The sequence below is a fragment of the Chiloscyllium plagiosum genome, unplaced genomic scaffold (assembly GCF_037043375.1).
Source record: "Chiloscyllium plagiosum isolate Xiang-an unplaced genomic scaffold, Cpla_swu_hap1 HiC_scaffold_36, whole genome shotgun sequence".
NCBI classification, from domain to species: Eukaryota; Metazoa; Chordata; class Chondrichthyes; order Orectolobiformes; family Hemiscylliidae; genus Chiloscyllium; species Chiloscyllium plagiosum.
In genome coordinates this window covers 54,004,098-54,017,492 of record NW_028270174.1, presented here as the reverse complement: position 1 = coordinate 54,017,492, position 13,395 = coordinate 54,004,098, and the positions used below count along the sequence as shown (strand labels likewise).

Sequence of the window (13,395 nt, the reverse complement as noted above, 5' to 3'; positions counted from 1 at the left end):
CTCTCTCTCTATTGAAGCTACACCAGATCCTGAGCTAACAGAATTCTCTACTCCAGAGAGATGAGGCAGCACAGGCCAAAGATGGAGACTGTGATTTTCCAGGTCTCTGTGGTGGTACACAGTGCCATTTTTAATCGTCATTATATCAGTCTAATTTCCCATTCTGTCTATATGTCTGTCTCCTGTAGGTATTCAGGAAGGTTCAGACTCAATTACCTTCCCAGCTGCTGGGTGTCTCGTTCATCACCACATTGAAAACGGTTGATCAGCCGAGAGACAAAGGGCAGGGCGATCTGGAGCTTTCAATAAGTCCTGCAGTGAGGTAAGATCACTCACAGTGCACAGAGCAGAGAGCAATGAGAGGGCTCCAAATATCGCCTAACAGGACATGACACAGATACAGTGCTGGATGGGGAGCACAGTTCACACATACCACATGCTCAATCACCACTCCTGCTGTAAGTTCTGTTGTACTAAGTCTCACTACTCTGCAACACTGTATCCATGGCATGGCTTATGCACCAGTGTCTTCAATAACTTGTAACTCCCATAACAGTTCCTATTTCTGTAACCTCCTCCTAGCCCGGTTGTCCCTCCACATGTTTGAAATGTACTACATTCCAGACTACCATCACTAACGCTGTAACTTGCTTCAGTGTCTATCACATGCCTTATCTTGGTAGTCTCCTCCTCCAATAACTAGAGACAGAGCCATGTAGCACAGAAACTTTTCCTTCAACCCAACTACTCCATGCTGACCAGTCCATGAACGAGTCGCGTTTCCCTGCATTTGACCCATATCCCTTCAAACTTCTCCTCCCCCCAAATTGAACATTTCTCTACCACTTCCCCTGGAAGCTCATTCCATAACTGCACCATCCTCTGTGTAGAAACTTTTCTCCTAAAATCGCTTTTAAGTCTTCCCTCTCCCATCTCATATTTTTGCTCACTAGAACACAGAACATGACAGCGCATTACAGGCCCTTCGGCCTTCGATTTTGCACCAACATGTGGAACCAATCTGAAGCCCAAGTAGCCAACACTATTCCAATTCTTATCCATATGCCTATCCAATGACCGTTTAAATGCCCTTAAAGTTGGCGAGTCTACTTTAAGGCAGGCAATGCATTCCATGCCCCGACTAATCTGAGTAAAAAACCTACCTCTGGCATCTGTCCCATATCTATTTATTAATATTAATATCTACCTCAATTTAAAGCTATCTCCCCTCTTGGTAGGCATCGCCATCCAAGAGAAAAGGCTCTCACTGTCGAACCCATCTCACCTGCTGATTATCCTATATATCCAATTAATTGACCTCAAACACATTCTTTTGAACAAAAACAGCTTAAAGACCCTCAACCTTTCCTCATAAGACCTTCCCTCCATACCGGGTAACTTCCTCGTAAATCTCATCTGAATCATTTCTAAAGCTTACACATCCGTCCTGTAATGCAGTGACCTGAACAAATGTGGCCACACCCAGAATTTTGTATAGCTGCAGCATGATCTAATGGTTCTGAAACTCAATCCCTCTACCAAGACAAGCTCCCACACTGAATGGCTTCTTAAGAAACCCATAAACCTGGGTGGAAACTTCCAAGGATCTCTGTACATGGACAAAGAGATCCCTCTGTTCATCTACACTACCAACAATCTTACCATTATCCCATAAACCTGTGTTCCTGTTACTCCCTCCAGAGTGAATCGCCTCACACCTTTCCACATTAAATTCCATTTGCAAACTTTCAGTCCAGCTGTGCAGCTTATCTAAACTTTTCTGTAACCTACAACATCCTTCGTCACTATCCACAACTCTACCAAACTTGGGGTCTTCTGCAAATTTACTAACCCATCCTTCAATGCCCTCATTCAGGTTATTTATATAATTGACAGCAACAGTGGACCCAAACACATCCTGGCAGTACCCACAAGTAACTGAACTCCAGGATTGATATTTCCCATCAACCACTACCCTCTGCCTTCTTTCAGTGAGGCAATTTCTGATCCAAACTGCAAAATCACCCACAATCCCATGCCTCCGTATTATCGGCAATAGTCTACCACGGGGACTTTTAACAAACGCCTTACTGAAATACAGATACACCATATCAACTGCTTTACTCTCATCCATCTCTTTGTTCACATTCTTAAAGAACTCAGTAAGGTTTGTGAGGGCATGACCTACCCTTCACAAAACTGTTTTGACTATCCCTAATCAACTAACTCATCTCCAGATGATTATAAATCCTATCCCCTACAAGCTTTTCCAACACCTTACCCAGAATCAAAGTAAGGCTCACAGGTCTATAACTACCAGGATTGTCTCCACTCCCCTGCTTGGGGTGGCACGATAGCACAGTGGTTAGCACTGCTCCTCACAGCGCCAGAGACCCGGCTTCAATTCTTGCCTCAGCCAACTGTCTGTGTGGAGTTTGCACATTCTCTCCGTGTCTCTGTGGGTTTCCTCCGGGTGTTCCGGTTTCCTCCCACAGTCCAAAAAGTGCAGGTTAGGTGAATTGGCCATGCTAAATTGCCCGTAGTGTTAGGTGAAGGGGTAAATGTATATAAACATGTTTATATAAATGTCTGTAGGTTCACCCCTCTGTCTCCAACGCTCCAGGAAAAATATCTCCAGCCTATTCAGCAACAACCCTGGAAACATCTTATTAATCTTTTCTAAACCCTTTCAAGTTTCACAACATCCTTCTGACAGCAGGGAGACTAGAATTGCACAGAGTACTCCAATTGTGTTGCAACGTAGTAATCTGAGTTCCCCAGTCTTGGTGCACAGTAAGTCCTGGAATGAACAATTTGTTTAGGATCTTAGTCATATCCAGAATTCATGCACATCGACGGCGTCATTGATCTTTAAGGGATCCTACTTTGTCTCGAGTTAGTCGTTTACTCCTATTGTATCTATATTATCTAAAATCAGTTTTGGATTGTACTCATCCTTCTTTGCCAAGGCGATTTCATATCCCCTTTCTACATTCCTGATTTCCATCCTACAGCCCCTGTGACCCTCAGGGATTCCCTTGGTCCAGCTGGCTATACCTGACATGTGCCCCCTTTTCCTTGACCAGACCCTCAATGGACAGCCAGTGTTTCCGAATGCTGTCAGCATTAACCTGCACAAAAACAGGAACATGCTGGCGCTGATCGCTCAATTTAACTCACTATTAAAATATTCTCACTTGCCAGACTTCCCTTTCCCTGCAAATAGACTCCACAGTCACCTTTTGAAAGTTCCTGGCTGATACGATCAAGATTGGTCTGGCCCCATTTTATAACTTGAACCTATGGACCAGGTTTGTCCTTTTCCATCACTGTTTTCAAACTAATACAACTGTGGTCACTTTGGCAAAATGCTTTCCCACTAACACCTCAGTCCCTTTCCCGACCTTGTTTCACAAAGGGAGGTCAGATTTTGCCCAATTCTGTTTTCAGGCCATTTATATATTGATTGCAAGTTTACTGGAAATCAATTACCAAATTCCTCCCTTGCAAACGCTGGAAAGTTTAAAAAAAAACATCTATCATAACAGCCCTCTTATTATGATTGACATTTGAGATCTCCCGACATATTTCTTCCTCAGTTTGCCACTTGTTATTAGGGATTAGTAGGACAATCAAATCGAAGTGATGGCCCATTCTTATTTCTCAGTTCCACTAACATAGCTTCACTGGGTGATCCCACAGAAATATCCTCTCTAAATACTGCTGGGATGATTCATGCAATCAGAACCCACCACCACACATCCTCTCTTGCCTCCCCTTCGATGCTTCCTGCAGTTCCTCTACATTGAAACAATGAGCCGCCAATCCTGCCCCTCCCTCAGCTGTGTTTCTGTAATAACTATAATCTCCCAGTCCCATGTTCAAATCCATGTCCTGAGTTCATCTTCCTTAGCTGTCAGGCCCCTTACATTGAAATTAATGCAGTTTAATCATCAGTTTTCCCCCATTCCCTGCTATGTTCTTTCCTGCCTTATCTCTTGAAATGGCCCTCTTTAACTTGTGTACCAGCCTCAATCTTCTTTCTGACCCTTCAACTGTTTAAGATACATCACCCTGCCAGATTAGATTATATCCTCTCAAGCAGCTTCAGCAATTCGTCCCACAAGGATATGGGTCCCCCTCCTGCTCCCAGTTCAGGTGCCTTCCCCACCCGGTCCACATGTGCTGACACCTTCAGAGATCTTTGGATTGTCCACTCAGGTCCCTGTGTTCCTCACCACTCCGCAAGGTCCAAGCATTCATTATGTCTGTCCTTCGCTTATCGTACCTCCCACAGGGTATGACCTCACATTGATCAGAACTAAATTCGGCTCAGATTATCATCTGATCGTCATCAGACTGTAGCCTGAGATCATCCTCCTCACTCTGAACAACATTTTCACCTTTCATGTCATCTGCAAACCGACTAATGATACCTTCTGCTTTCACATCGAAGTTATTATTCCCCAGAATAACCAGCGATCGTTCCTGCACAGATCCCTGTGGTACACCCGCTGGTGAAACAATTTCAAACATGAAAAAGATTATCCACCAATTTTGTATCCAATTTGCCAACTTGTCTTGGATCCCATGGGCTCTTTCCTTTTGATCCTTGCATTTGCAAGTGTTGGTTCATCCTCAGAATGGTATCCAATAATATCCCTGCCCCTGCTGTCAGACTATCTGCTCTGTAATTACCTGACCTATGCATTCCTGAAGAAGGGCTAATGCCCGAAACGTCGATTCTCCTGTTCCCTAGATGCTGCCTGACCTGCTGCGCTTTTCCAGCAACACATTTCCATCTCTGATCTCCAGCATCTGCAGACCTCACTTTCTCCTCAATTACCTGACCTATCCCTGCTGCTCTTCCTGAACAAAGGAACCACATTGGCGATCCTCCAGTCTTTCGGCACTTCACCTGTGGCCAGCAAAGTATTAAATATATCCACCAGGCCCCAGCAATCTCCTCTCTTACCTCCCATAGCAGCCTGGGATACATTTCATTGGGAACTGGGGATTTCTCCACCTTTTTATGCCTGTGAAAATATTTAGTACCTCCTCCTTATTTTTCTAAACATATTAGAGAACCTCACCATCCCGTCTGAAATTCCTGGCTACAATGTCTTTCTCCTGCGTGAATACAGATGGGAAGTATTCATTGAATACCTCACCTCCTTCCTCTGGCTCCATGCACAGATTGTTTCTTTGGTTTATAATAGGCCTCACCCTTTCCTCAGTTGCCATTTTATTCTAACTATACTGACAAAGTACCTTGTGGCTTTTCCTTCATAGTATCTGACAAAATTATTTCACAGTCATTTCTAAGGACCCCGTTGAACTCCCTGTACTTGTGAATGGCTTCACCTTGTTTTATTGCACTGTGTTTTCTTCATCAAATCACGATATCGCTTGATCTGTATTCGCTGGAGTTGCTGCCTTTACTACACCCTCTTCATGAACACAATGGGATCGGGTCCTGTGAATTGAATATTAGGCGTTAGATAAGAAGTTAAAAAGCAGGACCTCAAGGGCAGTGATCTCTGGATTACTCCTAGTGCCACATGCCCCAGTGAGGATAGACATAGAAAGATAGGCCGGGGGGTGGATGTATGCCTGAGGAGCTGTTGGAGAGGGCAGGGTTTTCAGTTCTTGGATCATTAGGATCTCTTCTGGGGTAGAAGTGATCTGTATGGGGGGTGGGGGGTGGGGGGGATGGATTTGACTTGAACCAGAGGGGCGCCAGTATCTCTGCGGGAAGATTTGCTTGTGTTACCCTGGAAGCTTTAAACTAGTTTGGCAGGAGGTTGGGACTCTGACTAAGAGAGGGAACATCGAAAAGTCAGGGGAAAATACATTAGCCATTGAGAGTAAGTTTCCTATTCAGGATATCCAGGGGAACAGACGAGGGAGGGAAAAGACTTCTGGTTTAAAGGGCATTTATTTCAATGCATGAGGCCTGGCTGGTAAGGCAGATGAGCTCAGAGCATGAATTAGCTCTGGGGACTGGGGTATTATAGCCATAACCGAAATATGGCTGAGAGAAGGGCAGGACTGGCAGCTCAGTGTTCCACAATACAGAAGCTACAGGCGGGACAGAAGGACAAGTGAGTGAGGAGGGGGAGTTGTCCTTTTGATAAGGGAGGACATAACAACAGTGATTAGAAAGGATACTCTTAAAGAGTCAATAAATGAGGCCACATGTTTAGAACTTAGAAACAAAACAGGGGTGGTCACTCTGTTGGGACTGTATTATTGACCCCCAAATAGCCAGCAGGTACTAGAGGAGCAGATGTGTAGATAGATTGGAGATACCTGTCGGAATAATAGAGTAGTATTGGTTGGTGACTTTAATTTTCCCAGTATTGACTGGACCACCCAGAGAGTAAAAGGCCCATACTGAGTGCAATTTGTCAAATGTGTCCAAGAATGTTTCCTAAATCAAGATGCAACTCTAACAAGGCCCAACTCTACTCAGGCGGGTGCAACACTGGACTTCCCCCCAGAAAATGTGGTCGGGCAAGTGACTGAAGTATCAGTCAGAGAGCACTTTGGGTCCAGTGACCACAACTGTCTTAGTTTTAACATAATTATGGAAAAAGATCAGACAGGTCCACAGATTAAGGTGTGAAACTGGAACAGGGACAGGTTTGGGGCCATTAGGCAGAATCGAGCAGAGGTCAATTGGGTGAATTAAAAATAACACAAAACCAGGTTATAATCTAACAGGTTTTTCTCACAGTACCAGGTTTTAAAGTGCAGGTGATCATCCTATAAGGTGAAAACTTAAACTAAATGTGTTTGTTATTACATTCCATGGCACTGCAATCCTGTTGCTATAAATTCTGTGCCTTATTATTGTGCTCCACAACCACCTGATAAAGCAGCGAACCAAAACCAATCGCTCCCAAATAAACCTGCTGGACTGGAAGCTGGTGTTGTGTGATTTTTAACTTTGCCCATCCCAGTCACCACTGGCTCCTCCACATCATGCTCCCATCAACTGGGTGAGTCTGTTTGAACAAAAAGGAATGCCTGGCAAATGGGAGCCTTTTAAAAGTGTGGTATTAAGAAGCCAGGTCAAATTTGTCCCTGTTAGAGTGAAGGGAAAAGCTGGCAGCTTTAGGGATTCGTGGCTTATGAGGGATATTGAAGTTCTGGTCTGGAAAATGAAGATGGTATACGTTGGATTTAAGCTTTCCATATCTACCTTACCTAGCTCACCAGACTGATTGACACAATCAATCTGTGAAGACCCTACAACCCTCTCAGGTCCCTGCAGCATTGCGATCTGTAGAACCCGCTCCAATGCCTGTGACTCATCCAATCCAGTTCCTATAAGATTCCCTATCTGTGTGACATCCAACCATCGCCAGCACCCACCCTATCAATACAAGCTCCTCCAGTCTCTCTATCTATCCACCCATCTCTATAACCTTCTCCAGCTCTTACACCCCTATCTGTGTAAACTGCACCCTCCCCTACAACCTTTCCCACTTTGACCAAACTGTAGGAGGTTACTAATGCTCCCTTATCTGTGAAACTGTCTCCAACCAAAGTTGCCCTTGTTATCTCCTGGAAAATCTGTCCGATTCCACATCCTCCATGTCTAAATAACCTGCAGAACCTAAGCGTTCCTGTATCTATAAACATCTACTGTCACTACTACCCTCCATAAGTCTGTATGTTCTTCCCATCTATACAACCGTTTTTATCTCTGTCATCTGCCCCGTTCCCTAAACAACCCCTTCCTGTGTAAACCTCCCCAACCTAACAACATCCTTATCCCTGTAAAGTACACCATCCTCCCAACGTCACCATCTCAGTGAAACCCCTGTCGGCCCTCCAGCTCTCCAAATTTCTGTAACCTCCTGTGGCTCTATGGCCTCCCCTTCCTGTGAAACCATCCCCAGTCCCCAAAAGCCTCCCAGTCTGGGTCATCTGCTCCAGCTCAGAATATCGCTGTCTTTGTAAGCTCCAACACTCCTGGTAACCCTTCCTATTTGTGTCTCTTCATTCAGATCCCATCCTCTCCAGCTTTCCGAAACCTCTTCCTGCCATCATAACCCTCCCTATTTAGAACATGGAACAGTACAGCACTGTGCAGGCCCTTCAGCCCGCGATGTTGTGTTGATCTTTTACCCTACTCTAACCTGTGAAGGTTTTCTGCAGACTCCTGCAGTCTTAAACCCGGCCTATTTGGTAAATTCCTCCAGTCCCGACAACACTCAAGTGCCTACAAGTGGCTTCTTCAAGTCCCTACAATCCTCCCTAGCGCTGTGACCTCCTTTATGAGCATCAATTCTCAAAATTCCTGAAGCCTATTTTGGTCACTGCAATGTTGCTAATATCTGCAAAACGTGCCAGTCCTGATATCTCAATCTTTCTTCATAACATCCACCTTGTTCCAGAGCCTTTCTGGGGAACACTTCAGAGAATGGGAGATTTGTAGAGTTCGGTTTATGTACAGAGGTAAGAATGGCTGCTGAACCTGGAGGGTGGTACTAATGTAGGAAGGGACTTGGATCCTGCAGGAGGTTAGATGGAGCGGGATTTATAGGACCTGGAGGGTGGGTCTGAGAACGTGTTGTGAAACCTGAAGGATGTTACAAATTGAACCACAGATCTTTTTTGACTGGACCATTGGACTGATCTTGATCCTAATTCTGGACATCTTTACCAGAATGGGTGAGCACAGCTTCAGGTTCCCAGGTTGGGAGATGTGAGTTCAGATGTGAATCTATTTGCCCATTCTGTCTGTGTGTCTGACACTGACCTGGTGCTGCTCTGGTAGAAAGCAATCTCCGTGCAACTGGTAACCTCCCAGATCTACAGGACTGACCAGGGCTCACCTCATCAAAGACTTCGTTTGGAATTTTCTGTATTTTAATATTTTTTAAGTGGCAGTTACATGAGATGCAGTAATCGTGGAGTTTCCATTTTGAGAGAATTAAGCTTTTATCGTTGACCCTGACCCATGCAGTGGAGTTTTGTGGATTTTCTTGTTATCTGCAAACTGTCACTCAGAGGATTGTATAAGCAGGGAATCTGAGTGCACGTGGTCTTTGCTTGGAAGAGTTTGAATTTACCAGTTAATGTCGGCTAGGACACAGTGTTCCTGGAGAATGTATAACTGTGTAAATACCACACCGACTGGTTCAGGTGTGAGTGCACTGGGCCCTGAGCACCAGGATCTGGGAACACTCATGCTGTTTGTATGTGGGGCTTGGCACCAGACTAGGTGAGAGAAGCTCCCTGAGTAAATGACAGGGACGGAGCTTGGGATCCTCCTGCTGTGTTTGACCTTGTGCCATATCGTTATCTCCCTCTCATGAGTGAGCGTGACATGTTCTCCTGTCCTGACAGTGTCCACTCCCTGTAAACCCTTCCAGCTGTTGAACATCTCCCTTCTCTCTCACTCCCTTCATCGCTTCTAACGTGGCCTTCGTCTCGTATCTCCTGCAGTCCCAACGGACCTTGCTCTTTGTTATTGCATTGCATTGCTTTGAGCTGTGTGGGAACAAACCTGGAGTAGGTCTGAACCAGTGAGAGAAAGATAACTCCCCTTTCTCCACTTGTGTCAAACAGACCACTTGTTTGTGTCTCTCCCATAAGAGGAAGGAACCATCCTTTCAGCATCCACCCTATCCATTTCCCTGAGGATCTGTACATTTTAATGAGGACAACTGTATTCCTGATGACCCTCAGTGACACAGCACCAAAATGACATGTTTACGTTCCTATATTCTCTGCGACAACTTCCATTTGCTCTGTCCCTCCCTTATTCTGAAACCTTCCCCGAGCTGGACAGTGCTCCAAACCACTAATTACTGAGAAGGCACCACCCTCCCTATCTCTGGAAACTCCTTACACTCCTACAATCCTCCTTGTGTGTGTGTGAACCCCTCCAGCTTCTCCAGTCCTTCCAAATTATTGCATCGCCTACAGACCTCACCATCTCTGTATCTTCCAGTTACTACATTTCTCCATGCCTCTGCAAACTGCTCCAGCCACTCCAAATCTGCCTATCTCTGCAAATTCCTGCAGTTCCACAAAACATCCCTCTATGTGGAACTTCCACCAGAGACCACTATCCTCCATATCTCTGTAATCCCTGCTGATCCCTCTATCTCTGTTCCCAGCTTCAGTCCCGACAATCCTACATCCATGTTCAACTTCATCAAGTCCCTGTAATCCCCCTGTGGAATCGCCAGCAGACCTTGTAACTCTCTCATGATCTCTGACTGCCTGCAGTAATCTTAAACGTCTGCAATTCGATAACATTTCCAGTCTCCGTGCCCCTGCCGATCATGGTGAGCTACTCCAAACCCCTCAAACTTTCCTGCCTGTGATTATCATCAAGTTGATGCAACTCTTCTCATATCTGTAGTGGAAAATGTGTTGCTGGAAAAGCGCAGCAGGTCAGGCAGCATCCAGGGAACAGGAGAATCGACGTTTCGGGCATAAGCCCTTCTTCAGGAATCCCTTTCCTGAAGAAGGGCTTGTGCCCGAAACGTCGATTCTCCTGTTCCCTGGATGCTGCCTGACCTGCTGCGCTTTTCCAGCAACACATTTTCGGCTCTGATCTCCAGCATCTGCAGACCTCACTTTCTCCTCATATCTGTAGTGCCCTGCAGACTCTACAATCCTCTCCGTTTTCGTGAATTCTGCCTATCACTAGTACTGTCCCTATCTGTGTAAATGCCTCCAGTTTCTAGAACCCCTTTATTGTGTAGCCTCCAACAGACCCTAAAGCCATCGCTATGTGTGTAACCTCCTTCAGGTCTATATCCTCCAACTTGCTGAAACCTGTTCTCAGCATTGCAACCGCCATTATTTCTTAAAATTGTTTAGTCTCTAAATCTATCCCTATCAGTGTGATCTCCTCCACTGTGAACAACACTCCCGGTCTATGCAATGGGCGATGCGTGGTTTTATAAAAGGGGAATATTTCTAAATCTCTTGGATTCTATATTTTGGTGTGACCATAAATGGCAGAATAGATAAGGATGGGGGAAGCTAGTAGCGGTCGAGGCATATTTGAAATTTCGGAAGCATTTTGACATGTTTCAACAAGGGCTAAAGATTAGCTCGGGAGAGAATAGGGCCCCTGAAAGGTCAATGAGTCTGTCTGTGTGGAATCACTGCTGATGGGTGAGATCTGAAACAAATATTTTGCGTTCGGATTTACTGTGGAGAAAGATATGGAAGCTCGGGAACTTGGGAAAATACGTAGTGATGTCAGGAACAGAGTTTACATTTGAGAACAAGAGGTACTGGATGACTTAAAATCAAAAAGGTTGATAAAACCTTGGGGACATGATCAGATGTATCTCAGCGCCTTGTGAGAAGCTAGGGAGGAAATTACAAGGCCCCTCGCAGAGATATTTGTATCATCGACAGCACGACAGACCAGTGAGACCGATGGCAGCGGTGGGTAAGTTTTTGGAGGAGATTCTGAGAGATAGGATCATCATGCATTTGGAAAGGCAATGGCGGATTAGCGATAATCAGCACGGCTTTGTGCACAGGAAAACATGTCTCACCATCGGGATTGAGTGTTTGTGGAGGTAGACAAGTGATAGACCAAGGCAGAGCACTAGACGATGTCTCCATGGACTTTAGCAAGGCCTTTGACAAGGTTCTGCCTGGCAGATTGGTTAGTAAGCTTCGATCACACATAACCAGGGAGCACTCACCAACTGGATACAAAACAGGATTGACGGTAGGAGACAGAGTGTGCTCGTAGAGGGTTACTGCTCAAACTGCAGGCCTGTAACCAACGGTGTGCCATGGGGTTCGGTGCTGGGTCACTGTTGTGCATCATTGATATAAATGGTTTGGATGATAATACAGGAGCCATGGTTAGCAAGTTTGTGAGTGAGACTGAAATTGGTGGTAACGCGGACAGTGAAGAAGGTTATCTGAGAGTTTAGAAATAGCAGGTGGAGAAATGCACAGTGTTGCATTCTGGTAAAGCAAACCAGGCTGGACTTGTGCAGTTAATGTTCGGGCCCTGGGTAGTGTTGTCAATCAGAGAACTCGGGATGCAGGTACACAGTTCTTTGAAAGCGGTGTCCCAGGTAGACAGGCTGGTGAAGCAGGCCTTTGGGATGGTTAGCTTCATTGTGCAGAGCACTGAAAGTAGGAGTTGGGATGTCATGGTGTGCCTGTACAAGACATTGGTGAGGCCATCATAAAGCATTGTTGATCTACCCGAACAAAGCCCTTCAGAATCTTGGACTTTGCATTCAATTTCTCTCATTTTTCTAAACGTCAATGGGTTCAACCTCAATCTACTCCACCTCATATTGGAAAATTTATCCATTCCCAGGATCAACCGAGTGACCCTTCCCTGACCTGCCTCCAAGAGAAGAATATCTTTCTTTCGGGCACTTACACTGTTCACAGTATTCTGCGTGTGGTCTGACTGATATCTTGTATAGTTTTAGCAAGACCTTCCTAGTTTTAGACTCCATTCCCTTTGTAATAAATGGCAGCATTTGATTTGCCTTCTCTATTACCTGCTGACACAGTAAGCTAACGTTTTCAGATTTGATAAACAAGAAATCCCAAAACGCTTTCTGCTGTCAGTCTGAAGCCAAATAGTATTTGCCTGACACGAAGTCAGGAGCATGCTGAAATACGTTGGAATGATATGTTAATAAACAGTAATTGGACCCTTAGAAACACATTTTATAAAAGAAAATATGTTTTTGAACCTGTTGAATTTTAATTGTTGGTGTGAATATAAATGGCAGTATAGATAAAGATGTAGGAAGGGCGTGTTATTACGGCATATACGTTCTATTTGAATTTTCAGAAGCCTTTACATCAGGTCACGTATGTGTGGAACCAGGGGAAATGGGTTAGATCTTAAACAAAAGAAATCTTGTCAGTATTTACTGTGGAGAAAGACATGGAAGCTCAGGAACTTGGAGAAAAAATAGTGATGTCTTGGAAAGAATCCTCACCAGAGAAGAGAAAGTGCTGGAATCTTAAAACAAATAAAGCTAGATCAATCCTCAGTAGCTCATTAGGTCGATCCTAGAATATTGTGGGAAGCTAGGGAAGAGATTGCAGTGTCCCATACAGAAATATTTATATTATCAACAGACACAGTGAGATATTGGAAGACTGGAGGACGGCTTATGCTGTTCCATCGCTTAAGGACTGTAGGGAAAAGCCAGGAAATTACAGCCCAGTGAGCCCTGTGATGGGGAAGTTGTTGGAGGAGATTCTGAGAGAAAGGAGCTGCGTATATTTTGAAAGGCTTATTACAGATAGTCAGCATGGCTTTGTGAGTGGATAACCGTGTTTCACAAACCAGATTAACTCTTCGAGGGGATGGCAGAGCAGTGAACATTGTCCACATGGACTTTAGTGAAGCATTTAACA

At 44.9% G+C, this 13,395-nt stretch overlaps 1 long non-coding RNA gene across 1 annotated transcript in view; it reads left to right on the top strand.

The window, feature by feature from the left end:
* The first annotated feature begins 206 nt into the window (after positions 1–206).
* The window catches only part of LOC148139957 (uncharacterized), a 33,242-nt gene continuing 20,053 nt past the window's right edge, over positions 207–13,395 (top strand). The window contains exon 1 of the long non-coding RNA XR_015753291.1: positions 207–322. This is a non-coding gene — a long non-coding RNA (uncharacterized LOC148139957). The remainder of the gene's footprint in view (positions 323–13,395) is intronic.